The 26,104-nt window shown below is 49.5% G+C and overlaps 1 long non-coding RNA gene across 2 annotated transcripts; it reads right to left on the bottom strand.

Moving 5' to 3' along the window:
• Positions 1 to 208: 208 nt before the first annotated feature.
• LOC134472970 (uncharacterized) lies at positions 209 to 14,997 on the bottom strand. 2 transcript variants are annotated; one of them, XR_010043035.1, is made up of 3 exons: positions 14,720 to 14,997; positions 11,583 to 11,677; positions 209 to 665 (listed from the first exon to the last, which is right to left on the bottom strand). It is a non-coding gene; the product is annotated as an uncharacterized LOC134472970 (long non-coding RNA). The 2 variants fall into 2 exon arrangements; XR_010043034.1 differs by lacking the exon at positions 209 to 665 and adding an exon at positions 8,664 to 11,380.
• Positions 14,998 to 26,104: the final 11,107 nt, after the last annotated feature.

Genomic DNA, 26,104 nt, shown 5'->3' with positions numbered 1-26,104 from the left:
GAGCTGGGTATGGTGGTGCACACCCATAACCCCAGCACTCAGGAGACTGAGGCAGGAAGATCATCATGAGCTCAAGGACAGTCTGGCCTACATAGTGAGTTCAAGAACAGTTAGAATGGTACAAAGAAACCCTGTCTCAAAAGAAAAGAAGAAAGAAAATGGTTTTGATCTCTTGCTGATTCCTTCTTGATTAATGAGTTCAAGAAAATCTTAAACACATGTTCATTTTTTTATTTGTACGAGGATCACAATTTTATCTTTCGGAACATTATCCTTGATTCCCTCAAGTCTCTCACACCTTCCTGCCTCTCAGCCTGTTCAGTGAGTCCTGCAATTTTGCATCCTCTGGGTCCCTATAATGCTCAGACCCAGCCTGGCCTTCCAGACTGCCAACTCCTGAGGGCAAGGACCAGCTCTGGTCTTCTGGAACTCCAGAGCTCTGTCCCTGTCAGGACTACGCTGACTCCGGCGCTGGGGCCCAGGTCACAGGAAAAGCAAGTCATGTTGCCTGGCGAAACACTTCCGAGCCACCTACCTCGGTGAAGTGAGGATAACATTTCTGTGCGCTGAGCGTCCGGAGGGAAGGAAGTCTTAAGTAACTCTCCCGTGTCTCCATTTCCCCTTTCAGCTGCTAGTCCCACCTCTTGCCCAGCTCCAGGTTCCTGCTAAGAGCAGGAAGCGGGTCATTTCCTTCGGCTCCCCACCCTAGAGCGCCCATGGGAGTGGTCAGTTAAGTTCCCTGGCCTGGATCCTGACTGAAAGGGGGGGCAGATGAGGAACATGGGGGCCTGATCAGTGGAGGACTTGGATTTCAACACTGAGGGGCTATGGGGAAAGTATGGGGGGCTGGGCCCTTCATCATGGCCAGGAGAACCCTAAGAGACAAACTGAGGGGAGAGGGAGAGCCTGGAAGCGAAGCAGATCTGGCTGAATTTGAAGCTGATTCCTGTCTTGTCTCCAGCCCAACCCATCGGTAGCCAGAGGAGCAGCCTCGCTTCCTTTAGATCTGAGAGGCGCCTGGCCCAGCATAACTGGAATCCAAGCGCCACCTCGTGGTCATTTCTGAAACTGCTTGCCCAGGTGGAGTGGTCCAAGGGGAGAGGCCACTAAATTAATCCTCCTCCAACTGTCCCGTCCAGAGCTCTACTCATCCCCATTCCCCTCTCCTTTCTCCCTGCTGGGACAAACAGCTAAACAAGCGCTCTACCTCTGCCCTCTATTCCAGCCTTGTCTCCCTGTATGGAGAACTGACCCTACAGCAGGCCCTGGTACAGTCCTTTACCACTATTACTTCTTGAGATAGTCTTCAAAGGCCAGTAATATTTAATACCATTTTACAGATGGATAAAAGGAGGCAGAGAGAGCTGAAGGAACTTGACCAAGCCCTGCATCTAGGAAGTGGACCATAATAGCTTTCCCCTGTACAGAAGAGGGGCACTGAGGCAACCGGCCCTGCCCCTTACCAGCCAGCTGAGCTTGCCTTTCAAATATGTTTGGTGCTATCGGTGTGAAACCCTGAACTGAGAGCAGGACCATCTGTAACCCCACCACGTCCCCTCCACAGTACTTTATGGCCTTCTTTACTTAAGTGTCTCACTGCTGTGCAAAACCATGCACTTCCTGAGAGCTGGGATCTTGTCTATTTTTTCCACTATTGTGTCCCCCGTAGCACAAGCCCATAATCCCAGCACTCAGGAGGCTGAGGCAGGAGGATCCCTTTGAGTTTGAGGTCATCCTGGAGTACACAGTAATTTCAAGGTCAACCTGGATTACATGTCAAGATCCTGTCTCAAAAAATCAAAAATAGGGCCGGGGATATAGCTCAGCAGCACAGTGCCTGCCTGGCAAATACAAGTCCTGTGTTCGATTCCTGGTGGCTAAAACATTTTAATAAATAAATAAATGGATTGAGGTCAGTGTGAAGGCCTTAGGTTCAATCCCCAGAACTGGGGGATGCGGGGGCGGGGAGGGGGGAGGGATTTAAGGTGAAAGAATAAGTGTTCAATAAATGTTTGTGAATGAGTTAATAAATCAAAAAATGAAACAAGATATTCGGTGCTCAGTCTAGTGAAGGGTAGAGATTAGTGAAGGGCAGATACTGTTTCCCCCACCCCCCACCCCAAACTCCACACATCTGCACACCCTCAGGGTCACATGAGCTTGGGAGAACCCAAAGGAGGCACCTGGCCTGGCCCAGGGCCCCGGGGACAACACAGCAGGGCTGAGGCAAAAGCCACAAGAGGTGGCCAGACAGCCTGAGCAAAGCTCCGGAGGGGAGGCTTCGACTCTTCAGCTCGGAGAGGAGCAGAAGGGAAGAGAGGTCTGCGGAGAACAGGTCAGATAAGCCAGGAACGTCACTGCTTCCCACGACTGTCGAGCCCCCACTCCTTGTCCACACACTTCGATGAGAGAGCCAAAGCACGGGGCACACAGGGCCTGGCCCACAGAACCTTTAGGTTCCCTAATTGTTTGCCCCATGCCCGATGCACTTCGTATTTTGGCCACCAGGGGCCAGTAGCGAGACGGAGGTGCCCAGCTGATTACTGCCTCTGAGAAGGCAGCGTCAGAGACCCTCGGGCCCCATTATTCACACCCCTGTGAAATGAAAAGCTGCCTGGGCTGTCTCAGGGCAGCTTGGCAAAGACTGCTGAGCACCTACAACACCAGTGCCAGGTAAAGAATGGGGGAGGGGGAAGCTACAGGAAGCTCAGTCCCTTGACATTAGTAATACTCCAATGAGTGTTTAGTAAGCACCTGCAGTGCTCCAAGGTCAGAAGTGGTAGGAGTACAGCATATAAACCGTGTGTGTGTGTGTGTGTGTGTGTGTGTGTGAGAGAGAGAGAGAGAGAGAGAGAGAGAGAGAGAGAGAGAGAGAGAGAGAACTTCCTGAGAAGTTCTTAAAAACGGGAAAGGGGGCAGATCTGTAATTTTTTGTTCGTTCGGTTGTTTTTTTTTTTTTTTAGATGATCTCACCAGGTAGTTCAGGCTGGCCTCGAACTCACTATATAACCCGGGCTGGTCTCAAACTTGCAGCACCACAATCCTCCTGCATCAGCCTCCCAAGAGTGCTCGGATTACAGGCATGGGCCACCACACCCATCAGGATCTGCAGCTTAAAACAGGGTGGCGTGGGGCGCGGGCCTGAAGGCAGAACGGAGAAGCCAGGAGGTCTCTGAGGAAAGGGCGTCTCACAGAGCAGACAGTCAGGGCAAAGGACCTGGCAAAAGAAGCGAAGAAGCCAGGAAGGGGGTCACATGGACCAGGCAAGGAAGCAGGAAGGAGACCAGAGGGAGGAAAGCCTCCCAGGCCAGCCAAGCCCACAGGAGGATGTGACGTGTGGTGCCACACGTACTGCGTGGCTGAAGGGAAGCTCAGAGCCGCTCTCTAAATCTGTGTCTCATTACTCGACCACACCTCCTGCAGCGCTCTATGAATTAATATTTTCTATAAATCCTGTAATTATCTTGTGAATAGACAATTATATTGCATTGCATTTTGTAAGTGTTAAAAGCATTCATTTGTTAAATGTAAACATTTAAAATGTACCGTGTTTCGCACAATTCTTCTTACTTATTTATTTATTTTTAATTGAATCTAGAAGCCTTCAAATTTGAAGCAGCAGGGGTTTTGCTGCACTCCCAGAGGGGCTGGGAGGTGGGGGGCAGGTCCACAGTCACCCACAGTTGGGAGCAGAGCCGGGGCAGGGAGGCAGGGGCCTGCTCCCTGAGGGTCATCCTGGGTGTCTCTGTAGCCACCTCTACTCCCAAGGCCTCTCTTTGTCCAGCCCTTGACTTTACACAGAACATTCCCAAATGGGCAGGGATTAGTGTGTCCATTTCACAGGTAGCCTGACTAAGAGTCTGACAGGTGCCTGCTCGAAGCTGCTGAGCAGGAACCTAGAGGAGACAAGCTGGGGCTGGAGCTGCGCATGGTAGGGTATGTTTATAATTCTAGCACTTAGGAGGCTGAAGTAGGAGGATCACTGCAAGTTTGAGGCCAGTCTGAGCTACACAGGGAGTTCAAGACCAACCTGAATTACACAGTGAGAACTTTGTTGAGACAAAACGGCTGGGGATATAGCTCAGAGGCACAGCTCCTGCCTGGCAATTCCAGTACCAAAAAAAACCCAAAACAGATGGGGATTGAGAAGATTCAAGAGTTTAAAGGCGGGGCTGAGGATTTAGCTCAGCGGCATAAGCACCTGACTTGCAAGCAGGCAGACGTGAGTTTGATCCCCGGTACCAATAAAAGAGTTTAAAGGCAAAGAGAGTGGGCTGGGGGTGTAGCTCAGTGATAGAGCACTAGTATGTGGGAGCCCTTGGGTCTGATCCCAGCACCCAAAAAACAATGGAGAGAAAAGGGGGGAACAGAGTCGAGAGCCAGTGCTGCTCTTTACGGCAGATTCACATCCAGGACCTCAGACAGACCTGGGCTGGAGTCCTCACCCCACCATCTGTTTATTTTGGATGAATTAATGAAGCTCCCCGGAGCCTCTGCTTACAAAGCTTTCCATCGGGAATAATGACAGTTGTCACCTCGTGATGGTGTTGTGCAGATTAAATGAAGCAGTGTGGGTGAAACTGCTGCCCTTATTATTGTTATTTCTCAGCCTTGCTGGTCTCCTGATCCTGGGTTCAGGGGTGGGGTGGGAGGGAGGAGGCTGCTTAGACTACACCCTGCCAGCCAAGGCTGCTGAGACGCACGCTTTTGCAGCCGCACTGTCCAACCTACCTTGCCATTTACAGAGCGCCTCCATTTCTCATCCCTTCACCTGATGCTACAGCACCTCCTGCGAGCCTCCAGGAAAGGGGCCACCGGGCAGGGCACTGGGTCCATCCTGGGACTGAGGCAGGCACTGTCCCCACAGCCAGAGAACTGACGGACAGAGTCATTAATCACACATGTAAACGGACAGAAATGCATAGGAGAGGAGAGAAAATGAGGGTCCAAGAGAGAGGGTCCCAAGGGCCCAATTTAAGCTCAGAGAACCCACCTAGGAGACCCTCACTCCATCGCCCTGCATGAGACCCTGAAACTCTGGGCCCAGGCACCTGTGAGGGGACAGCTGGGGAGGGAAGGATGTGGCAGCTCCTCCACGTCCTGGGGTGAGACCTGCAGGACTCCCCGGCTTTGGTGCTGAGTCCCTCCACATCTCCCTGTGTCTCCTGGGGCATTGGGGGCTGCCTCAGACCCTGGGGAATGTGAGCCAGGGCACCTGCGTCTATCCTCTGGGCATAGCTGTTCCAAGCTCAGGCTCTCTCTGGGATCCAGAGGCCAGACCCCAAGTGGTAAGGGTTACTCCCCAGGGAGGCCCTGCCAGGCTGGCTTGGCAGCGTGCCCATCTTCCAGCACAAAGGCCACAACCTGGCCTGGCTCCAAGCAGAATATGGTGAGCCACTGTTTGGCAATGACCAAACAGCCACCCAGCCTATAGGCACTGTTTGTTACTCACCAACCTCTATATATCTCTGTTTTCTTGGGTCCTCTCCAAAAGCCTGGCAGGAGGGAAAAGACACTGGGCATGGAACTGGACCAATAGGAGTTTCCACATGGGTGACATCTTTCATTCAGTCATTCAACAAACATTCGTGAAATAGCCATGGCGTACTGAATAATAGGCTCAACCGGACAATGCTGAGCAAAATCAAACTGTCTTTCCACTTAGAAGGCAGCCAGAAATCAAGGAATCCCATAAAAACCAGGGTCCCATTCACAGGCCTTAACCTTGCATAATCGCTCTCCTCTATGTCTAAGCCCACTCAAAAGCCCTCTGGTTGGCTCTGCCTTCTGTGTCCCGAGAGCAGCCATCTCTCACCGTGATATCCCTTCTGTCCCACACCAGCGCCATCTCTCCCAGCATTATTTGTTGTCCTGAGAATGAGCCCCAGCCTCCCTTGTGGATGGTTCTCCACACTGGCCAGAGCAATCTTCCTTGCTGTTATCCTGGAAGCTCTCCACAGGCCTCCGACATGGAACCAAATCCAAACGCCTGGTGATTCCAGAGGCCCGGTGTGATGGGCATCGTGTTAACACCCACCCTCCTGCTTCTACCCTCCTTGGGTCTCAGCTTCATGCACAGATCCCTTCCTCTGACCTTTGCACCTGCTCTTCTCTCTGCTTGGAATGTTCCATGCCTAGATGTCCGCGGCTTTCTCCCATTTCACACAGGCCTCTGATCAAGTGTTACCATCATAACACAACACCTTCCTGTGCTTTGTCCTTTTTGCCTCTGTCCAGAGAACACTGATCCCTACCTCACACCATAGTCTATATATATTGGTATCATCAGTCGCCTCATTCAGAGTAGGAATTCTTGCCTATCTGGGTCACTGCTGTGTTAGAGCCTCAAACCTGCCTGCACACAGGAAGTGCTCAGTAGATCTGGATAGAGCAAATGGATCAATTGAGTTACAAAATGCACACAGGCATGGATGGATGACAGGACACAGCCCTTGGATTATGGGCCTCACCTTAGCACTGGTGCAGGTTAGAAGTTTTCTGGAGAAGCTGGGCTGGCCTTTCAGGGTTGACCCACATTGAGGCAAGGTGCTGGGCAATCATGGGTTGACCCCAGGAAGGACACAACCCTGTCCCTGAGAAATGTGAATGGTATGGCAGAGGAAACAGCAGGTAGGAAAAAATAGAGGCAGGGGACAGTCACAGACAGGAGTCAGGGAGATGAGCTGGGCCACCGGGGTCACGAGCCCATGGAAAGCCTGGCAGGGCTGTGCTGGTGAGTGGCTGGCTGCACTTAGAGGCTCCCATGGAGACGGGGTTGGCAGGGGCAAGACAGGCTCTGAAAGCTTAGGTGATTCAGGCTCCAGGTAACCCCCGGCCTCAGATGGTGGCTGAGAAAATGCAGAGGATGGAGGAGGAGGCAGGGAATTTGCCATGGGGGCCAAGCCAGAGCCTCCTCACAGCTGGGAGCCCACCTCAGGGCTGGGCCCAGCTCCTTGGTTCCCTGAAACACAAGGGGGTAGAAATGTTCCTGCATGGGGCTGGGGATTTAGCTCAGCGGCATAAGCACCAGCCTTGCAAGCAGACAGTCGTGAGTTCGATCCCTGGTACCGATAAAAAGGAAAAAGACAAAAAAAAAAAATGTTCCTGCAGAAGTTCTCCCAGAGCCTCCCCCTGTGCTGCGGGGAGCTGAGGGGCTGAAATGCCTGTCTGGGGTGACCGGACAGAGGCCAGAAGGCCAAGCCTACTTAGACTCACTGCAAAGGTTCTCCCCCACATTTGAGGATTTCCAGGTGTGTACATGTGTCTCGGAACCCATCTGGTGCACCTCACCTCCTGGTGCTCTTGTGGTTTGGGTCTCTGGCTAAGATAGTGGCCAAGCTGGGCAGAGGAGATGTGGACTGGAGTCATGCTATGGCTGTGTGTCACTGAGACTCCAGGCTGGGCCACAGTCTGCTGCCAGCTCCTTGTGGAGCCCTTAGAAAGGGGCAGGAGGGCTGGAACTAGTCTCGCATTCCATGGAGCTGGCATTGAGGGAGGCACCAAATAGGATGGGGAAGGACCAAAAAGCAGCATCAGTTGTGGAGTCCGTGACCCAGCCTGGGGAGCTCAGCAGGCGGAACGGTGAGGGCCCTGGAGGCGCAGGAGAGTGGGAGCCCTGGCCTGCCCCAGGGCATTGCCCAGAACCCTGGAAGCCCAGGCTCAGCCCTTCCACACATCTCCTGAGGTCCCCTTCACTAGGTGTCACAGTCAGGGAGCCCCTTCCTCCCCGTCCCAGCCCAAACTCAAGCAGACAACAGGAAAGACTCCCAGAGGGGAAGGGGTAGGAAGCTGGAGAGGGAGAAAGCAGAGTCTCCTCCAACCTAGACAGGGCCGGAAGGAAGGGTTTGCAACAGGGGGAGGCCCTTGCTGCCAGCTCTGAACTGCATCCCCAGCCCTTTTTTACTTTTGAAGCAGGGTCTTATTAAACTGCGCAGGTTTGAACTTGCCATCCTCCTGCATCAGCCTCCCACAGTGCTGAGATTATAGATACACACTGTCACACCCAGCTCCAAAGAGTTCTGAGCTGAGGAGCTCAGACTCTGGAGCTAAACTCCCTGTGTTAAAATCCCAGCTCCAGAGGCTGAGGCAAACGGATCACCATGAGTTCGAAGCCAGCCTCAGCCACATGGTGAGTTCAAGGCCACATGGCAACGAGTAGCTCCCATTTGAGAGCCTTGTGGGCATTGGACACCATGCCCGTTTCTTTATTTATGCTTCCTCAAATTTCCCATTACTCTGCAAGGCAGCTCCTCGCATTCTAGTCTCACAGATGATGAAACTGAGGCCTGGCAAGGTGAAGTCACTTGCTGACCTTGACTGACTTTAAGTCAGTCAACCATCAGAGCATCTTGTTTTTCTCCAGCACAAAGGCCAGACACTGGTGAGGCATGGGTGAATGCTCCGGCCTCCAAGTGGCTCCCTGGGACCCTCACAGCCATGCTCATGGCCACAGGGCCCTCTAGCATGTGACCCTCCCTGGCCTGGCTGCATTTCCCAGTGCAGGGCAACCAGCAAGTTCAGGGCTGCAGCAGTGACCCTGAGAGCACAGAGGCAAGGAAGTGGCCTTGCTGCCACGTGGACACCGCCCACTGCCGGGGAAGGACATAATGGGGCCAATTGTGACAGCAGTGACGGTGACATTGAAGGTGACGCTGTGGAGTGATAGGAAAGGTGACGGCCCTGTTAGATGTTGATGGAGGAGGCAGCAGGCTGATGATAACTTGATGGGGGCTCTGGGGATGATTAATGGGGTGGCAGCTCATAGCCTCCATGGGCAGGTGACAGTCAGTGGCAGTGATGTGGCAGGGTGGGTACTGTGCATCCTCACGGGGGAGGCGCACAGCTGACACCACCACCTCCCTCCCCTGCAGCCTGAGTCCCAGCAAGATGCAGACAGAAAACTGAGTAGGGCACCGTCCTGTGTTTCCGTTTCTGCATTCATAAAACAGACAGTCGTCACCAGAGCGCGGCCCGGTGAGCACCGCATGATGCCGGTGGTGCTGCTGCCGCCGTTTCATCCTGCAGTGCTCCCCACCCCCTTTTCCTGTTTCTGCCAGCCAGCAAGATTACAGTAACAGGAGGTTTTTCTGTGCAGCCACCTGGGGTCCATCAGCATCTGGCTTTCTGGTTGCCCAGCAGCGACTGAAACAAGGAATGCAGTGCTGGCAGACCAGGTTCATAAACTTCCTGGCTCCTGGACTGAAGCTTGGCCTGGAGGTGGGAGGTATCTTGGATCCATGATTCTTGTGTTGGTCTCTCTGTCTCTGTCTGTCTCTGTCTCTGCCTCTTTCTGTCTGTCTCTGTCTCTGTCTCTCTCTGCAGTACTGGGAATTGAACTCAGGGCTGTCACACTGAGCTACATCCCCAGTGCTTTCTTATTTTTTTAATTTGAGACAAGGTCTCTCCAAGTTACTCAGGCTCAAATTTGTGATTCTCCTGCCTCGGCCTCCCAAACTGATGGGATTACAGATGTGTACCTCCATGCCCAGCTTGGTTGTGGCTCTCTAGACAGCTAAGTTCTGTGTAGTTCCAGAGTCACTCCTGAAGGCTTGCCTCATTCCGACTCTGTCAACTGTTTCTCCTGCCCTGTATTAAATATCTTCCTGCCAAAAACATTAACAGAGGTTGTTATTTCCAGCAGACAGAGTTTGAAAACATGAAAATGGTGAAAGCTGTTGATGTTGCAGGTGACAAAGATGGTAACATGAATGGTTATGGCACCTGATGAGAACAAATGGGAATCCACTTTTTTTTTTTTTTTTTTTTTTTTTTTGGTACTGGGGATTGAACTCATGACCTCGTGCTTGCCAGGCAGGTGCTTATGCTGCTGAGCTAAATCCCCAGCCCTGAGGACAAATGGGATGTTTGATTTTTTTTTTTTTTTTTTTTTTTTTTTTTTGAGACAAGATCTCACTGTGTAGTCTAGCCTGGCCTTGAACTCCTGGTGATCTTCCTGCCTCAGCCTCCCCAGTGCTAGGATCACAGGTGTGCACTACCATGCCCAGGTGGGATTAGTTTGATCTTGAGGTAACAAGATAGGTAACAAGGCCATTTCCTTGCTTCCTATCACTCCACAGCGTCACCCTCAATGTCATCGTCATGCTGTCACGATTGGCCCCATTATGTCCTTCCCCGGCAGTGGGCGGTGTCCACGTGGCAGCAAGGCCATTTCCTTGCCTCTGTGCTCTCAGGGTCACTGCTGCAGCCCTGAACTTGCTGGTTGCCCTGCACTGGGAAATGCAGCCAGGCCAGGGAGGGTCACATGCTAGAGGGCCCTGTGGTCAAGTTTGATCTTGAGGTAACAAGGTAGATGGAAATCCGAGTTCTTGAGTGTAATTAACAGAACCTGACCCTGGCTGGCCTATGAAGACACGGAAGATACTGTGGAGCTCCCAGAAGTGATGTAAAGCCTGGAGATCCAGGCTCAGGTAAGGAGCAGGAACCAAGGAAGTGACAGCTTCCGACAGACCAAGCCATTATTAGATTCTGGATGACTGCTGTCACCAGCAGGTACTATCAGGTACCACATTTCCCATGCTACCAAAGGCTGCCTGGCTAAACAGACTGGTTTGGTGTGGTTTGGTTTGATTTTAAGACAAGGTCTTACTATGCAGTTCAGGATGGCCTTAAACGTGCTACACAGCTCAGGCTGGCCTTGAACTCATGATCCTCTTGCCTAAGCTTCCAGCAAGCTTTGATTTCTTAGTGAATTATTAACCCTCCTCATCTCTGCCAGACTCAGAGCACAGGGCTTGAGTGACCCTCTGGTCTGCCCCGGCCATATGTGAGTGCTGCTTGTCCATGGTCCGCTTAGCCTCAGGAGAAGTGAGCGGGGCCTTGAAGTCTAGAATGAGGGAGCCCCCCTCCCAAAGAGCAAGAGGGAGTGGCTACAATGGGAGCTTAGGATAGAGGAAGACAAGCAGGGCTGGGAAGGGGACATCTGAGCTTAGCAAAGCCAAAGCCTTGAGGGATCCTCCGACAACCTCTGCTGCTCCCACACAGCGACGACCCCTGCAGGCCCTGGTCCACTTGGCACTCTCTGGGGCCAGTGCTGAGCCAAAGCTTTGCACTTGCTTGCCTGCTTCCTTCCTTCCTTCCTTCTTTCTTTCTTTTTCTTTCTTTCTTTCTTTCTTTCTTTCTTTCTTTCTTTCTTTCTTTCTTTCTTTCTTTCTTTCTTTCTTTCTTTCTTTCTTTCCCCTTTCCTTTTGCACCCCAGGAGAAAGCAGAAATCAGGCCTAACATTCTTGCCTTTTTTCTTTTCTTTCTTTTCCTCTTTTTTTTTCTTTCCTTCCTTCCTTCTTGCTTTTAGTAGGAACTGAACCTGGAGTAGTCTATCACTGAGTTACATCCCCAGCTCTTTCCATTGTTGGGACAAAAGTACCTGAAATACACAACTCAAAGGTGAAAAGATTCCAGGCATAATGGCGCCGTAATCCCAGTACTGGATGCTGAGGCAGGAGGATCACTGTGGGCTAGAGGCCTGCCTGGGCTACAAAGTGAGTTCAAATCCTGCCTCAAAAATACCCGTGCCCCACCCCACCCCCCACATAGAAAAAGAAAGAGGGAGATATTGTTTGACTCACGGTTTCCGAGGTTTCAGTTCACAGTTAGCTGGCTCCAAGACAGAAACATCACAGCAGAAGGTTGTGGCGGAGAAAAGCTACTCACCGCATAGCAACTGGAAGCAGAAAAAGAGCAGGAGTGAGCCAAACATGGTGGCATATACCGGTAATTTTACACTCCAGCACTTGGGAGGATGAGACAAGAGGAGCGTGAGTTTGACATCAGCCTGAACTACAAAGCAAGACCCAGTCTCAAAACAAATGTTTTTAATTAAAAAAGAGCAAGCCAGGTATAGCGGCTCATGCCTGTAATCCCAACACTTGGGAGGCTGAGGCAGGAGGATCATTTCAAGTTTGAGACCAGCCTGGGCCACGAAGTGAGCTCAAGGCCAGCCTGAACTGTATAATGAGACCCTGTTTCAAAAAAAGAGAGAATAAGAGAGCTAGAGGGAGTGGACAGGCCTGGGGACAGGCTAGACTTTCAAAGTATGCCCCAGTGACTTATGTCCTCTAACAAGGTCCTTAGCTCCCCATTCAGATATGTGAGTTAATTGATGGACTGATTGACTGATGAGAAGCCTCATGTTCCAGGTGCTTCTCTTGGCCCTGCCTGTGAACATTGTGGCCTTAGGAACAAGCCCTTAATACATCTCTTACTACAGTCTCTAAGGGACACCTCATATTTCAACCATAACAGGCACCATCCAGGTTCTAGGGACAAAGGAAATGAAGTGCCCACTTCTTAGAACTTACAACTAGGGGAGAAATAAAATAATATGTCAGTGGCCTGGTATGATACCACACACCTATCCTCTCCAAACTTAGAAGGCTGAGGCAGGAGCATTGCCTAAGCCCAGGAATTTGAGATCCCATTTCAAAAAAAAAAGTGATAACATATAAGTTATGAAGGTGACAGTGCAGATGGGGATTGGTGCTGAGCAGGCAGTAACAGGGGTGAAGAGCTGGAGAGAACTGGGGGGAGCCCCCCTAGAGGGAAGGTGAGGGAAGGACTCTGTGAGCTGGGCCTGGGAGGATGAGGAAGCAGACAGGTGGAGAACTGGGGGTGGGGTGGGCTTGGAAGTCCCTGAGTGGGCACAGGCCTGCTGTGTCTGCAGAACAGACGCGTGGCTGATGCAGCCAGACTGTGAGCAGCCCAGCTGGGAGGAGGAGACAGAGGCAAGTCAGCCGGAGAAGAACTGGCATCTTATCTCAGCTGACAGAAAGCCACTGCGGCTGTCCTTTGATAAAGGAGGACTGATCCTCAGGAATAACTCAGAGAAGCGATGTGCAGGTGGGAACATAGGTGAGGGGGTGGCACACGTGGGCCCCAGCTCCTCAGTGCAACATGAGACCTGACTGTCACCTGCATAGACTGAGAAAGGTGTGTCACTCAGGTCACGTCAGGTTTCCAGGGTCCTGGACGGTACTGTGATGCAGCCCAAAGTCCAGCCCCCAAAACTTGTGTTCCGAGTACCTGGCAGATACACTTCCTTGACTGGGCCCAAGAGACCTGAAACCTCAACCATCACAATCACACAGCCAAAGGCACAGTCCAGATCACAGTCACCTTCATAACCACAAGCACAAGGACAGGACAGGAAGCCCTCAAGGGCACCTGAGCTGGGAGCCAGCAGGACACCATGCCCTTCCAGGCCCTGCGCTGTCCCTGGACAGAGCCCAGGAGACAACCTGAGCCCAGTCCAGCTGCAGGGCCGAGCACCTCTGGCCTCTGTAAGCACCAGAGCCTTGAACAGTGGTCCCGAGAGTGCCAGTGGGTAAGGTGCTTGAAGCAGTATGCGTAGAGATGGGAGGTCGCCTGCTGCCATGCCTCTCTGATGGTGGCCCAGGGACATCATCACACCCACAGCCTTTGCTCTGGCCCAGGAGCCCAGGACCGTGAGCTCCAAGCCAGCTGCTGACAGCCTCCTGGAATAGGAATCCTGGGTTCAGTCCGTTCTGGGAGGGACCAAGAGCTGCAACTCCCTGTTCCATGATCCTGTAGTCTTGATCTTGGTGATAAACTGAGCCTGAGCCCAGTGACAGAGCTTCACCTGGGCCCACACAGAGTCCCATCTGCTCTGGGCTAGAACCTGATGGGTCCAAAGGAAAGGTACTTCGACTTCCATCTAAGCCTGACACAGGGAGCCCTGGCCCATGAGCCCAAACAGCCCTCAGTGAGGCTGGCTCCGGGCCTCTTGTTCCTGTAGTCAGGGTTTGAGCCTCCACTTGGGAAGCCAAACAATGAAAAATCAAACCCCCTACCATCTCCTTCTTGCTTTAGAGACACATCTTTTAGTCACTTTGCATATATTTTTCTGAGGCACTAAATCTTCCCTCTCCTTTTGGGGGCTGCCTCTTTAATTTGGAGGACTGTTACCCTAAACTCTTCCTCCCCACAGTACCCAAATATCAGCCTGAGGTCTCAGGCAAGGGAGGGAGCCATACGAACCCCACAAACTTCATCTGACAGCCAAAGGAGTGGAGGCCAAAACGTTACTCAACTTGTAAGCATGGGCAAAACCCTCCCCCTTTCCAGGCCTCAGTTTCCCCATTGGTGTAATGAGAAATTTAGCTGTGCAGCGCTCATATGCAAAAGCTAATGATCTTGGTGGAAATTTGGGGCCCTGTTTGCAAGCACTAGCAAGATAACAGAGCCCAAGAGCCCCGGAAGCCTCTCCTAATACGTCCAGCACACCAGCTTCTGGTCTTGGGATGCCCTTCCAGCTCTGGCACCTTGCACTAGTGACTCAGCCTCTGTGGGCCTGTTTTGTCATCTGTCAAACAGCAACCACATCAAGTCTGTGAGGATGGAATGGGAGGTGTCGAGAAAAGCACTTTGTAAACTGCAGAGTGCAGTCCTCACCGCAGGGGAGGGCTGCTGGTGTTCTGCCTTCCAGCCAAGCCCAGAACGGGATCAGAACGCCCTCAGAACACCTCTGCACGGCCCACAGCCTCTGCTCAGGACAGCAGAGACCTCCAGGAGCTCCACCACCACCTTGAGCAGGGAGGGAAGAGAAGGGTCGTCTCGGGCTCCCCCTGCAGGGACCCAGTCCGGATTGAAGGCCTTGGGGATTGGGGGGAAGCGGAGAAAAGGAGGAAGAAGAAGAGGGAGGCCGGGAAGGGAGTTACATGAGTGCATTCACCAGGGATTTACTGACCCACGCTGGAGCAGGCTAGAGGATGGGCCGGCCAGGTCCGGGGATGCGGAAGCCCAGTCCTCTGGCGTCATCGGGGTGGAGCTTCGCCTGAGGCTGCAGCTGCAGGGCGCGGGGCTCCTCGCGTGGGAACTGCTGTCTAGGCAGTGGGTGGCCCGCTGCGCGGAAGCCAGGAACAGGCCGGGCAGCAGGGCGGGCCCGGCACGGGGCTGCCCCTCACTCGGAGCCGGCTCTGGGCGCTGCCCACATCTGCAGCTGGGTGTCCCAGGCGACGCCTGCAAGACTGGTGGAAACTCCTGGAAACTCCGAGCACCTCCCCAGACCTGGCAGCTTAACGAGACACCCCCCCCCCCCCGTGACCCTTAGGATTTTGACAGCAGACTATTCTGCAGAAGTCTGCCCAGAGTGTTTACAGACTAAAAAGACTACTTATGATTACTTTCCCTCATATGCATTTCAGTGAGGGCGTTGATTTTTTTAATGAGGCGCATATAAATAGGATATATTATCTATGAATTGCATGGTATTACAGGAAGGAGGCATTGTGAGGTATTTGCTGTAAGAGTGGGTGTGGAAAACTGGGCGTGTGGGGGCCCATGCTATAATCCCAGCACTCAGAATGCTGAGGCAGGAGGATCACTGCGGGTTCGAGGTCAGCCTGGGCCATACAGTAAGTTCAAGCCTAACCCTACACAGTGAGACTCTGTCTCAGAAAACCAAAATTAAATAAATAAATATAAAAAGGGGGCCTGGGATCAGCCAAGGCAGGGATCCCCTAATAAGCACCCACTCTGGTTTCAGTAGTCAGCGCAGGCCCCAGAGGAGACAGAAAGCAGAGCAGTCTGTCTTTCCTGGGGAGGACCTCCCACTGTAGCAGAGAAGATGAGACAAATGCAAATCACAGTCTTCAGGTTGTTTCCTCACCTGCTTCTCCATCTACTTTCCAGAGAGTGGGACCCCCACCCTGCCCACATCCCATGGGGCAGCTCTGTCCCTGGCCTGCAAAGTCTGGCCTTTCACCCTCCTGGTGCTCACTCAGGCCTGTCTTCCTCTGACCACCTCACCAGGACGCTGGGAACTCCCCCTAAATTAGCAAGTGAGCACCTTTCTGGAGAGCACCAGAGCTTGCTCCCTGAGAAGATCCTGCTCACCCCTTTCCCAGGTCACATCACTCCTAAAAGGTGCAGGTGGGAGAAGAAATGGAGGTTTGGGTTTGGTTAGGAAACAAGAACCAACTTTCAGTGACCCTGGGAGGGCTCGGCCCAAAGCTTCACCCCAGGGATCTGGCTAAAGCCACACACTGCCATTCCTAAAGTATCTGTTATTTTTGTTGTTGTTTGTTTGGGTTTGGTTTTTTTCTCATTTGTTTTCCAAGACAAGATCTTGCGATGTAGTTAAATAGTTAAACCAGATTGAACTCACTATATAGTCCAGGCTGCTCTCAAACTCCGAGATCCTCCTACTTGAGCTTCCCGAATACTGGGACTATAGGCATGGGTCATCAAGCCAGGTAGGCTTTTTAAAAGGGCTTCTTCCTCTCTTACCCAAGCATCCCTTCATTTACTCTGCGAATGCATATTTTGTTTTTGTTTTTGGTGGTGCTAGAAATCAAACCCAGGACCTCAGGCTTGCCAGGCAAATGTTTTACTACTGAGCTATATCCCCAGCCCCAGTTCTGTAAATATTGAGCACTGGTGTCTTTCCAGCCACTGGATTACACAGAAAATAAAAACAGATAAAATCCCCTACCCTCCTGGAGCTTCTATTCCAATGAGGAAAGAGGTAATAAATAGATATGGGCCACATGTGGCTCACGCCTGTCAGGCCAGCATTCTAAGGGGTTGCGGTAGGAAGATCACAAGTTCAAGACCAGCCTGGGCAACTTGCCAAGGCCCTGTCTGAAAATTTAAAAAGAAGAAGAAGGAAAAAAAAAAAGGAGGAGGAAGACATGGAAGAGGAAGAGAAAGAAGAGGATTAGGGAGTATATCTCAGAATTTTAGTGCACAGTCCTGAGTTCAAACACCAGCCACAAATAAATGAATGAATAAATACAAACAGATATGTGCACAGCATGGTGGACAGTGTAAGGGGCAGTGGACAGAATAAAGCAGAGAAGCTAGCTGCTGTGAGGAGGGAGGTTGTCATCTTAACTGAGTTGTCAGAGGCCTCACAGAGAAAGAAAAAGACCCTGCAGGTGGAGCATGGGAAAGACCCTGCATGGGTCTCAAGGGAAAGCAAAGGAGCAGGTGCAAAGGCCCTGGGGCGAAGTGTATCTAGCATGTCTGAAGAGTACGGAGACGAGGATGAGAGAAGGGAGAGTGTGAGGAGATCCCACCATTGCAATGACTAAAAGGACTTTGTTTCTTATTCCAAGTGGCACAGAGTCATTAAAGTGGCATGTTCTGTCTTGTGTTATAAAACATCAGCCTGACTTGCTGGGTTGAAAACAGATTGCAGGAAACAAGCACAGGAGCAGGGAGGTTCAAAAAGTCCTCAAGAGAGGAATGACGGCCATGACCATGGAGGTGGCTATGAGCTGAGGCTGGGGGCTAGAAAGGGAGGTGGTTAGATTCTGTCTGTATTCTGAAGGCAAAGCAAATAGAACTTGATAACAAATAGGAACGTACAGTGTCGGGAGAAGAGGCGGCCAAAGGTGGAACTCAAAGGCAGAGTGTTTGCCTGGGGTGGATGAGATGCATAAGGCTCTGGGTTTGAGAGAGAATGAGAAAGAGACAGAGAGATGGGACAGGGGCAGGGACAGAGAGAGAGACAGAGAGAGAAATACATTCAGCTTTCAATCCAGGAACTGGAAATTTGCCACCTATTTGTCAGGGGAGGTTTAGTCAAGAATTAGAGAAACCTAGAGTCTGGGAGGAGGCTCTGGCACATGTAAATTGGGGACTTGGCAGCCCTTGGCTAGTGTCTAAAGCTGAAGAGGGAGGAGATGGCCGGGGGTCCAAGTGACAGAGGGACAGAGGACCAGGAGCTGAGTTGTGGCACATTTCATAGTCCAGAGGCTGAGCAGATAAGGAGGACACTGTGGGGACAGCGGAGAAACCAGGACAGTGAGGTATCTTGGAAGCCAAGTGAAGAAAACATTTCAGGGTGATTGGCTGTGTCCCAGGCAGATTAAAAATTAGTAATGGTCTGGGTGTAGCTCAGTGATAAAGCTCTTGCCTAGCAGATGCAAGGCCTTGGGTTTGATCCTGAGCACACTGAAAAAATTAAAAAGAACTGACAAGTAGCCACCTCTGACAAAGTGCCAATATCCAGAATACATAAGGGACTCAGTGTGAAAAAATATCAATATATCTTATTAATATATTAATAAGATACAAAATATCTTATTTAAAAATGGGGGGAAAAAACCAAGTGTAATGTATTTTAGTCTCAGCAACTCAGGAGGCTGAGGCAGGAAAATCACATGAGCCCAAGAGTTCAGGGCCACATGGGCACCATAATAAAAACCTGTCTGTCTTTTGTTGTTGTTATCGCTTTGTTTACAGTGCCAGGGTAGAAACTTGTGCATGCTGGCCTTGGGTTCTACTACTGAGTCACACTCCCCAGCTGCAAGAGCCCATCTCAGAAACAATAATAATAAAACAGGCAAGAGACTTCATCAGATATTCCTCAAAAGAAGATATACAAGCCAGGCATGGTGGCTTGTGCCCTAATCTCAGCACTTGAGGGAAGCTCAAGGAGGGGGATCACGAGTTCAAGTCCCACTTCGGCAATTTAGAAAGACCCTGTCTCAAAATAAAAAAACAAAAAGAGCTGGGGATATAACAGAGTCCTTCAGGATTCAATCTCCAGTACTGTGAAAACAAAAACAAAACAAACAAAAATATGCAAGTGCCAGGATTGTAGCTTTATGTTTACAAGGTCCTGGGAAAGCGCTCTAGCACATACACAAAAGACATACAGACGGCAACAGGTATAAGAAAAATGTACAATGTCACTAATGATCCAAAAAAGAAACCAGGGGCTGGGGATTTAGCTCAGCGGCATAAGCGCCTGCCTTGCAAGCAGACAGTCATGAGTTCGATCCCCGGTACCGATTAAAAAAAAAAAAGAAAAGAAAAGAAACCAAAACTACAAGGAACTGTCACCTCATTCCGGCTGAGACGAAAGATAACAAAGGAATTCTTACACCCTCTTGGGTTCGATATAAACTAAGGCAGTAATTGCATTGCCAATGTGGAAAACAGTATGGATGTTCCTCAAAAAATTAAAAACAGAAAAAGAAAATAGAACCATGTGCTGTGTGAACCAGCAGCCTCACTGAAAAAATTTCCAAAGGAAATTAAATCAGTATGCCAAGAGTTAATTGCACTCTTGTGATTACTGCAGAACTACTCACAATAGCTACAATATGAAATCAACCAAAGGAGCCAGCAATTGGTAAATGAACAGAGAGTGGTGTGAATATGTGTAGATACAATGGAATACCAAACGGCCATAAAAACGGTGAAATCAGCCAGGCATGGTGGCACACACCTGTAATCCCAGCACTGAGGAGGCTGAGGCAAGATTACTGCGAGTTGAGGCCAGCCTGGGCTGCAAAGTGTGTTCAAGACCAGCCTGAACTGCACGGGGAGACCCTGTCTCGAAAAGGTCAAAAACATGAAATCTTGTCATTTTCCACAACATGGATAGAACTGAAGGACCTTATGTTTAGGGAATAAACTAGGCCCAGAGGGACAAGTACCACATGATCTCGCTCATATATGGGATCTAAAAAAGCTGTTCTTGTAAAAGTAGAGACTGGAATAATGGTTACCAAGACTAAGGAAGGCAGAGGACAGAGGAGGAGGAGATAGAATAGTGGACAAGTATAAAGATACAGTTAGATAGAAGGAATGAGTCCTGATGGCCTGTTACACAGTAAGGTATCCATAGTTAATAATAACATAATGGAATAGCCAGAAGAGGGGATCACAAACTTTCTCACTGCAAAGAATAACCCAGTGCTTTTTGTGATGGATATACTAATTATGCTGATTTGATCATTTAATGTATGCCTGTGTATTATTGTGTACCACATTATACCTCATAAATATGCACAATTATTATGTCAGTTAAAAAAAGAAAAGGGCTGCGGGTATAACTCAGAGGTATAGTGCTTGCCTAGCATACATCAAACCCTCAATTCAGTCTCCAGCCTCACACACAAAATCAGAACTTCACCCCTTGCTGGGCATGGTGGCACATGCCTGTAGTCCTGGCACTCAAAAGGCTGAGGCAGGAGGATTGCCTTGAGTTCAAGGCCAGCCTGGACTACATAGCAAGTTCAAGACTATCCCGGGCTACATAGCAAGACCCTGTCTCAAAAACTAAAGAGAGAGAGAGAGAGAGAAAGAGTCCACAACTAGAATGGGAAAGATACTTTGCAAATCATACATTTTATAAGGGACTTGCATCTAGAATATATAAACAACACCACTCAATAATAATAAATAGCACGGTGAGGAACCACGTGAAGTGGTATATACCCATAGAGGCATCCCAGCTACTGGAACTGAGGCAGGAAGAGCAAGAGTTCAAGGCCAGCCTGGACTTCATTTTGAGATCTTGTCTCAAGGAAAAAAAAATAAAGAAGGTTGGCATAGTGATGCACAACAGTAAAGCCAGCTCCTGGAGAGGGAGGCAGAAGAATCGCAAACTCAAGGCCTAGACAACATAGTGAGACTCTGTCTCAAAAAGGAAGTTTAGAAAGGGCAAGGATGAGTGGGGCGTGGTGAATGGATATACCTATAATCCCAGCACTTGGCAGGCTGAGGCAGGAGTCTCAAATTTGAGGGTAGTTTGGACTACACAGTGAGTTCAAGAACAGCCTGAACTATACAGAGAGACCCTGTCTCAAAAAAAAAAAAAAAAAAAAAAAAAAAAAGATATCTGGATGTGGTGGTACATGCCTGTAATCCCAGCACTTGGGAAGCTGAGACAGGAGGATTGCTGTGAGTTTGAGGTCAACTTCAGTTACATAGTGAGTTCAAGGTGAGCCTGAACTCCAGAGTGAGACCTGGCCTAAAAATCCAAAAAGAATAAAGGACGTAGCTGAGTGATAGAGCACTTGCCTAGCATACATGAGGGCCTGGGTTCCATCCCCAGTACCACAAAAGGGTAGGAGCAAAAGATCTGAATAGACATTTCTCCAAAGATACAAGTGACCAATATGCACATGAAACATGTTCAACATCACTAGCTATCAGAAAAATGCAAATTGAAACCACAATGAGATACTACTTCCCACCCACTAAAATGCCTATAATCAAAAAGGACAGATAATAACAAGTGTTGGTGAGGATGTGGAGAAATTAGAGCCATCACATAAAGTGATGCAGCTGCTTTGGAAAACAATCTGGCAGTTCCTCAAATGGCTAAATAAAAAATTACCTTATGACTAGCAACTCCACCCCAAATATACACCCAAGAGGGATGAAAACAAATATCAACGTGAAAATGTATACCTGTAACTTCCCAGCCAACCTTCTTCAGAATAGCCAAAAAGTGGAAACAACCCAAATATCTGGCAAATGTCCACCACTATTTATCAACGAATAAATAAAATGTGGTTTATTATATATCCGCAGAATATATTTGGCAAGAAAGAAAAAATGGGGCTGACATGTTACTCAGTGATGGATCATATCCTTAGCACTGGGCCTTAGGTTTAGTCCCCACTAACAAGAGATAGAGAGCAAGGGGGCTGGAGATTAGCTCAGCAGCGTAAGCACCTGCCCTGCAAGTGTGCAGTTGTGAATTTGATCCTTGGTACCAATAAAAAAAAAAAAAGAGCAAGATGGAGATGTGGGGGAAGCTGGGAAAAAATACAGAGAGCCAGGGTGGACATCTTCAGAGACATGTTCATGTTTAGAGAACCAGGATCAAAGGGGAAGGAAGTGGTGGGACAAGAGAGGTTCTTTGGTTTTATAGTGGTTTTGGGGGTTTTTTGGAGGGTTGTTTTCATTTTCTTGTTCTTTGTTTTTGTTTTTGGTCTTTTTGAAACAGGGTTTCACTACACAGTTCAGGCTGGTCTTGAAGTCCCTTTGTAATCCAGGCTGGCCAAAAACTTGCAGTGATCTTCCCGTCTCAGGCTCGTGAGTGCTAGGATTACAGATATGCACCACTACACCTGGCGTTGTTTTGGTTTTTTGGGGACAGGGTCTCACTATGCAGCTCAGGGTGGTTTTGAACTCACTATGTATCCTAGGCTGACCTTTAACTCACATGATCTTCCTGCCTCAGCCTCCCAAATGCTGGGATTACTGGTGTGCACCACCATGCCCTGCAACAAACGATGTTTTGGGCCGGGGATTTAGCTCAGTGGTGTAAGCGGCTGCCTAGCAAAGGCGAGATCCTGAGTTCAATCCCCGTTACTGCAAAAAAAGAAAAAACAGTGTTTTAATGAAGATTGGAATACCCAGTCAACAAAAGGAGCAAAGTCTCTGGAATGAGCAGGATGGGGCCCAGTAGCTGGTAGCCACACAGAGGAGCAGCAGGCCCATCACACAGCAGAGGCGCCTGGGTGAATGCTGAAGAGTGTGTGGAGAGGCCAGGTTGTTTCTATATCCTTGGTGAGGTGGGAAGCAAGGTCTCAGCTGAGAGGAGGATGCACGCAGGAAGAACCTCAGGACTGAGGAGCCCCTGGGATGACCTGACCTCCAGGACAGTGGGAGAAGGAAAGACCAGGTAAGACAGCGGGATCGGCAGACAATACCAGGCTCCTTGCAACCAGGACCGCGGACTGATGTTAAAGTGGGATCAGTCAGCAGGTCTCTAGCTTCCTCAGATTGTTGGGATTAGGCAGGGTGTGGCTTTGCCAGGTGGATGGGATTTAATGAGCAGGGAGCAAGGGGGGTGAGGGTGTATTCAAGAAAGTAATTACACTGATGGTCCAGGTCCCTAAGCTGACTAAGGAGGAAAGTCAGGACACAAGGGAAGAGGGAGACAGAAGGTCCTCGTGGGTCAAAGAATTATTGGAGCTGAAGTTCTGTAAAACTTGAACAGAAAATATAGGAAACCGTCTTAGGAGGCTCAGATACTGGGTATTGAAATTATGCAGGGTCAGGATTATGACAGCAGGTCCTTTACCTTGGGCTTGACGAAAGAAGGCAGGATGGAGGGTGGGAGCAGCAGGAGGCCATATGGCCCTCCCCAGGAGCGGGTCACCTGTGTACACATGCACTGTCTAAGGCATCCTCAGAGGCAGGGTCCTGTGAGGGGCACAGGCCTAGGACTCAATCAGACCTGAATAAGAAAGTCTTCCCCACTGTGGGACCTGCATAAATGTCTTAAGTTTCTCTGAGCTGGCATTTCCTGTTCTGCAAAGTGAGAGATTGCTCTTGGGCCAGAAGATTATGCTCTGAAATTTTAATGAGCTTGTGGAACCCATGAAGAGCAAGCTCAGTGATATAGGCAACAGTGCATCTGCACAGCAAGTCCCAGACACTCTTATCTGGGGTCCCAAAGCTAGACCAAGCCAATATAGGGATTAAGATCTCCCCAGGCCCTTCTCTCTTCCTGCCCCTTGAAATTATAGAAGGTAGGAATGCAAGAGCCTGATCCCTAATGCATTCCCACTTTATAGAATAAGAAACTGAGGTCCAGACAGGAAAAATGACTTGCCTATGTCATTAAGACTCAATTGCCAGCCAAGCGTGGTGGCTCACGCCTGTAATCCCAGCACTCAAGAGGCTGAGCCAGGAGGATCTTTGTGGAGTTCGAGACCAGCCTGGGCTACACAGTGAGCTCAAGGCCAGCGTGAACTGCATAGTAAGACTCTGTCTCAAAAAGACCAAAAAAAAAAAAAAAAAAAAAAAAAAAAGACTCAATTGCCATACAGAGTAAAAATCAGCCAGAGTCCTAATTAAGATGCAAAGTGTGTACAGAATTCCAAGGAGAAGCTCATGAATAACATCAAGAAGCTAGTTGTAGCTGGGCTTGGTGGCTCACACCTGTAATCCCAGCACTTGGGAGGCTGAGGCAGGAGGTTCACTGTGAGTTTAAGCCCAGCCTGGGCTACAAAGTGAATTCAAGGCCAATCCAAACTCCATCGTGAAACCCTGTCTTGAAAAGACAAAACAAAACCATAAAAAGCTAGTTTTACTGAGATAAGCCCTGCCAAGACTTCCCTCCATTCACTGAGACAATAAAAAGCTGGGCTTGTTGAGAACGTAGGATCCTACTGGGTATACGTTTCTCCCTCTCAGCTTCCTTCATTCCCAAGTCAGCCTCATCCACACTGGGCAAATATGGGAATCATCAGCTTTGGGAATGGAAGTGTCAACAGAGGAGTGATTCACAAATGCCTGAATTTACTAATTGCTCTTTCTAGCCCAGACAGAAGAAAGGAGTGAGAAGACCCAGAGTTTCCTTAGAAAACTTGATGAAATGTGTAGGACAGGCAGAGCTCTACCCAGCCCCCAGGAGGCCCTGCCAGCCCTAGTTAGTCCCCCTGGGGTAAATCCTTCCTGCTTTTGGTACCTCAGTTTCCCCACTGAAAAACTGAGAAGAGGGTAAACAAATGACTATCCAAGTTTCTTCTAGCTGGGCCATTAAGAGTTCTAGGGATGTGGAACCAGGTACCTTTTCTGCTGACTTTGCTGTCCAGGGACAGCTCAGGACACTGAGTTAAGAAGCTCACAAGTTCAAAGCCAGTCTGGGGAACTCAGCAAGACTGTCTCAAGCAGGGGATTTATGTAGCTCAGTGGAAGAGTTTAACCTAGCAAGTCTGAGGTCCTGAGTCCAATACCTCATACTACAAAAAAAGGCAGGAGGGAAGGATTACCTTATTAGGGAGGCCTTCCATGATCACAGCATCTAACAAGGCACTTTGATCTCTTAGTTTGTTCTTTCTCTCTTCCCTTCAACCCCCTCCCTGTGCACACACAGTTGTTCTCTGTCCATGATCCTATTCTGTTTTCTCCTTAGCACTACTGAGATGTCTCATTTGTTTCCTTCACTATTGTCTTTCCACATTTAAAAGTCCTAGAAGGTTAAGTAAAAGAACAAAGACTTTGCCTATTCTATGTCAGGGCTTACCCAGAACCCCTAGACATGGAAGGCACTCATAGACTATATAGACAGACTAGGTAGGTAGACAGATATGTAGACAGACAGACTAAAGAATGAACCAAAGGATGGATCTCACAGGCAGGGTTAAGCATGACCCTGTGGCAAACATGACCCTAATCTGTGCCAACTCTTCAGGATCAGTTTAAAAATAGGGCTCTGGAGTCAGGAGACTTAAATTCCACTCCCATAGTGCCAATTAGTGGTTGCATGACCTCAGGTATATCAGTTGGCCTCTCTAAGCCTCTGTTTCCTATCTATAAATTGGGAATAATGACCCCACATCTGGAGATATCCTTTTTTAGGAATTAGAGGTCGGGTATGTAAAGTTACCTGGAGTGTAGTAAAGCATTTAGTAAATGTTAGTTTCCTTTCCCTTCCTCCTCTTCTGAGGCAAAGAGGAAGGGGCAAGAGACAGTGCTGTGGTGAATCTGATGCTGTCTCAGCTGTAGCTTGGCGGGAGGGAGACTTAGTAGCTCTGTTTTGGAAAATCTGGAGGAAGCCAAAGAAGATTTCTTAACTGTTTCTTATCTTTCAAAAGAAGGTAAAATAACACTACAGAGAGTGGGAGGGACTTGCCCAAAGTCACAGGAGGAGAGTAGTGGATTCTCTCTCTGCAGACCAGAGGAAGCCCCAAGGCTTCAGATGTAGATCAGTGAGAGACTGGAGGTGGACAGGGCAGCACTGTGCTTGGGGCGCCTCCAAGAGAGGAAAGCAGCCTCCTGGGGCCTGGGCCCAAGTAAATCAGGGTCAGCTCATGACCTTGGGATGTACTTTACTGTTTTTAGGTCTTGGTTTCTGCTTCTGTAAATGTGGCCTAGTCCTCCTTCCCAGCTTGCTGTACAGGGAGATGGGAGACTGTCAGGAGAATATTTAATTCGAATGATCCAAGTAAAAGTATTACAGTATGGGGGCTGGGGATTTAGCTCAGCGGCATAAACACCTGCCTTGCAAGCAGTGAGTTCGATCCCCCGTACTGGAAAAAAAAAGTATTACAGTACTGAATCAGAGAGACAATTTCTGAACTTTAGCTACAGCACATGTACTTAATATCAGAATAAGATGAATTCAAAAGTAGCATGGGGAGGGAAGGGAGAAAGGAGATGTAAAAAGAATTAAGATGTGTACTTGTACCAGCTCTCCATCATGAAAATAATCAGTATGTCCTGGCAAACATGTGCCACAGATTTTATTCCCTGGTTCATGGTCAGAGCCTGTGACACTTGGAACTACCAGCCTCTCTCAACAGATTTCTCCTCACCTAAATGGGTACGGGAAAGCCAGCCATGCTGTGCCTTGTGAAGGTCTGCTAAG

The sequence above is a fragment of the Cavia porcellus genome, unplaced genomic scaffold (genome assembly GCF_034190915.1).
Source record: "Cavia porcellus strain 051 isolate PalLab524CR breed Dunkin Hartley unplaced genomic scaffold, mCavPor4.1 scaffold_25, whole genome shotgun sequence".
NCBI lineage: Eukaryota > Metazoa > Chordata > Mammalia > Rodentia > Caviidae > Cavia > Cavia porcellus.
The sequence above is the reverse complement of the archived record's forward strand: the minus strand, read 5'-3'. Positions and strand labels throughout refer to the sequence as shown.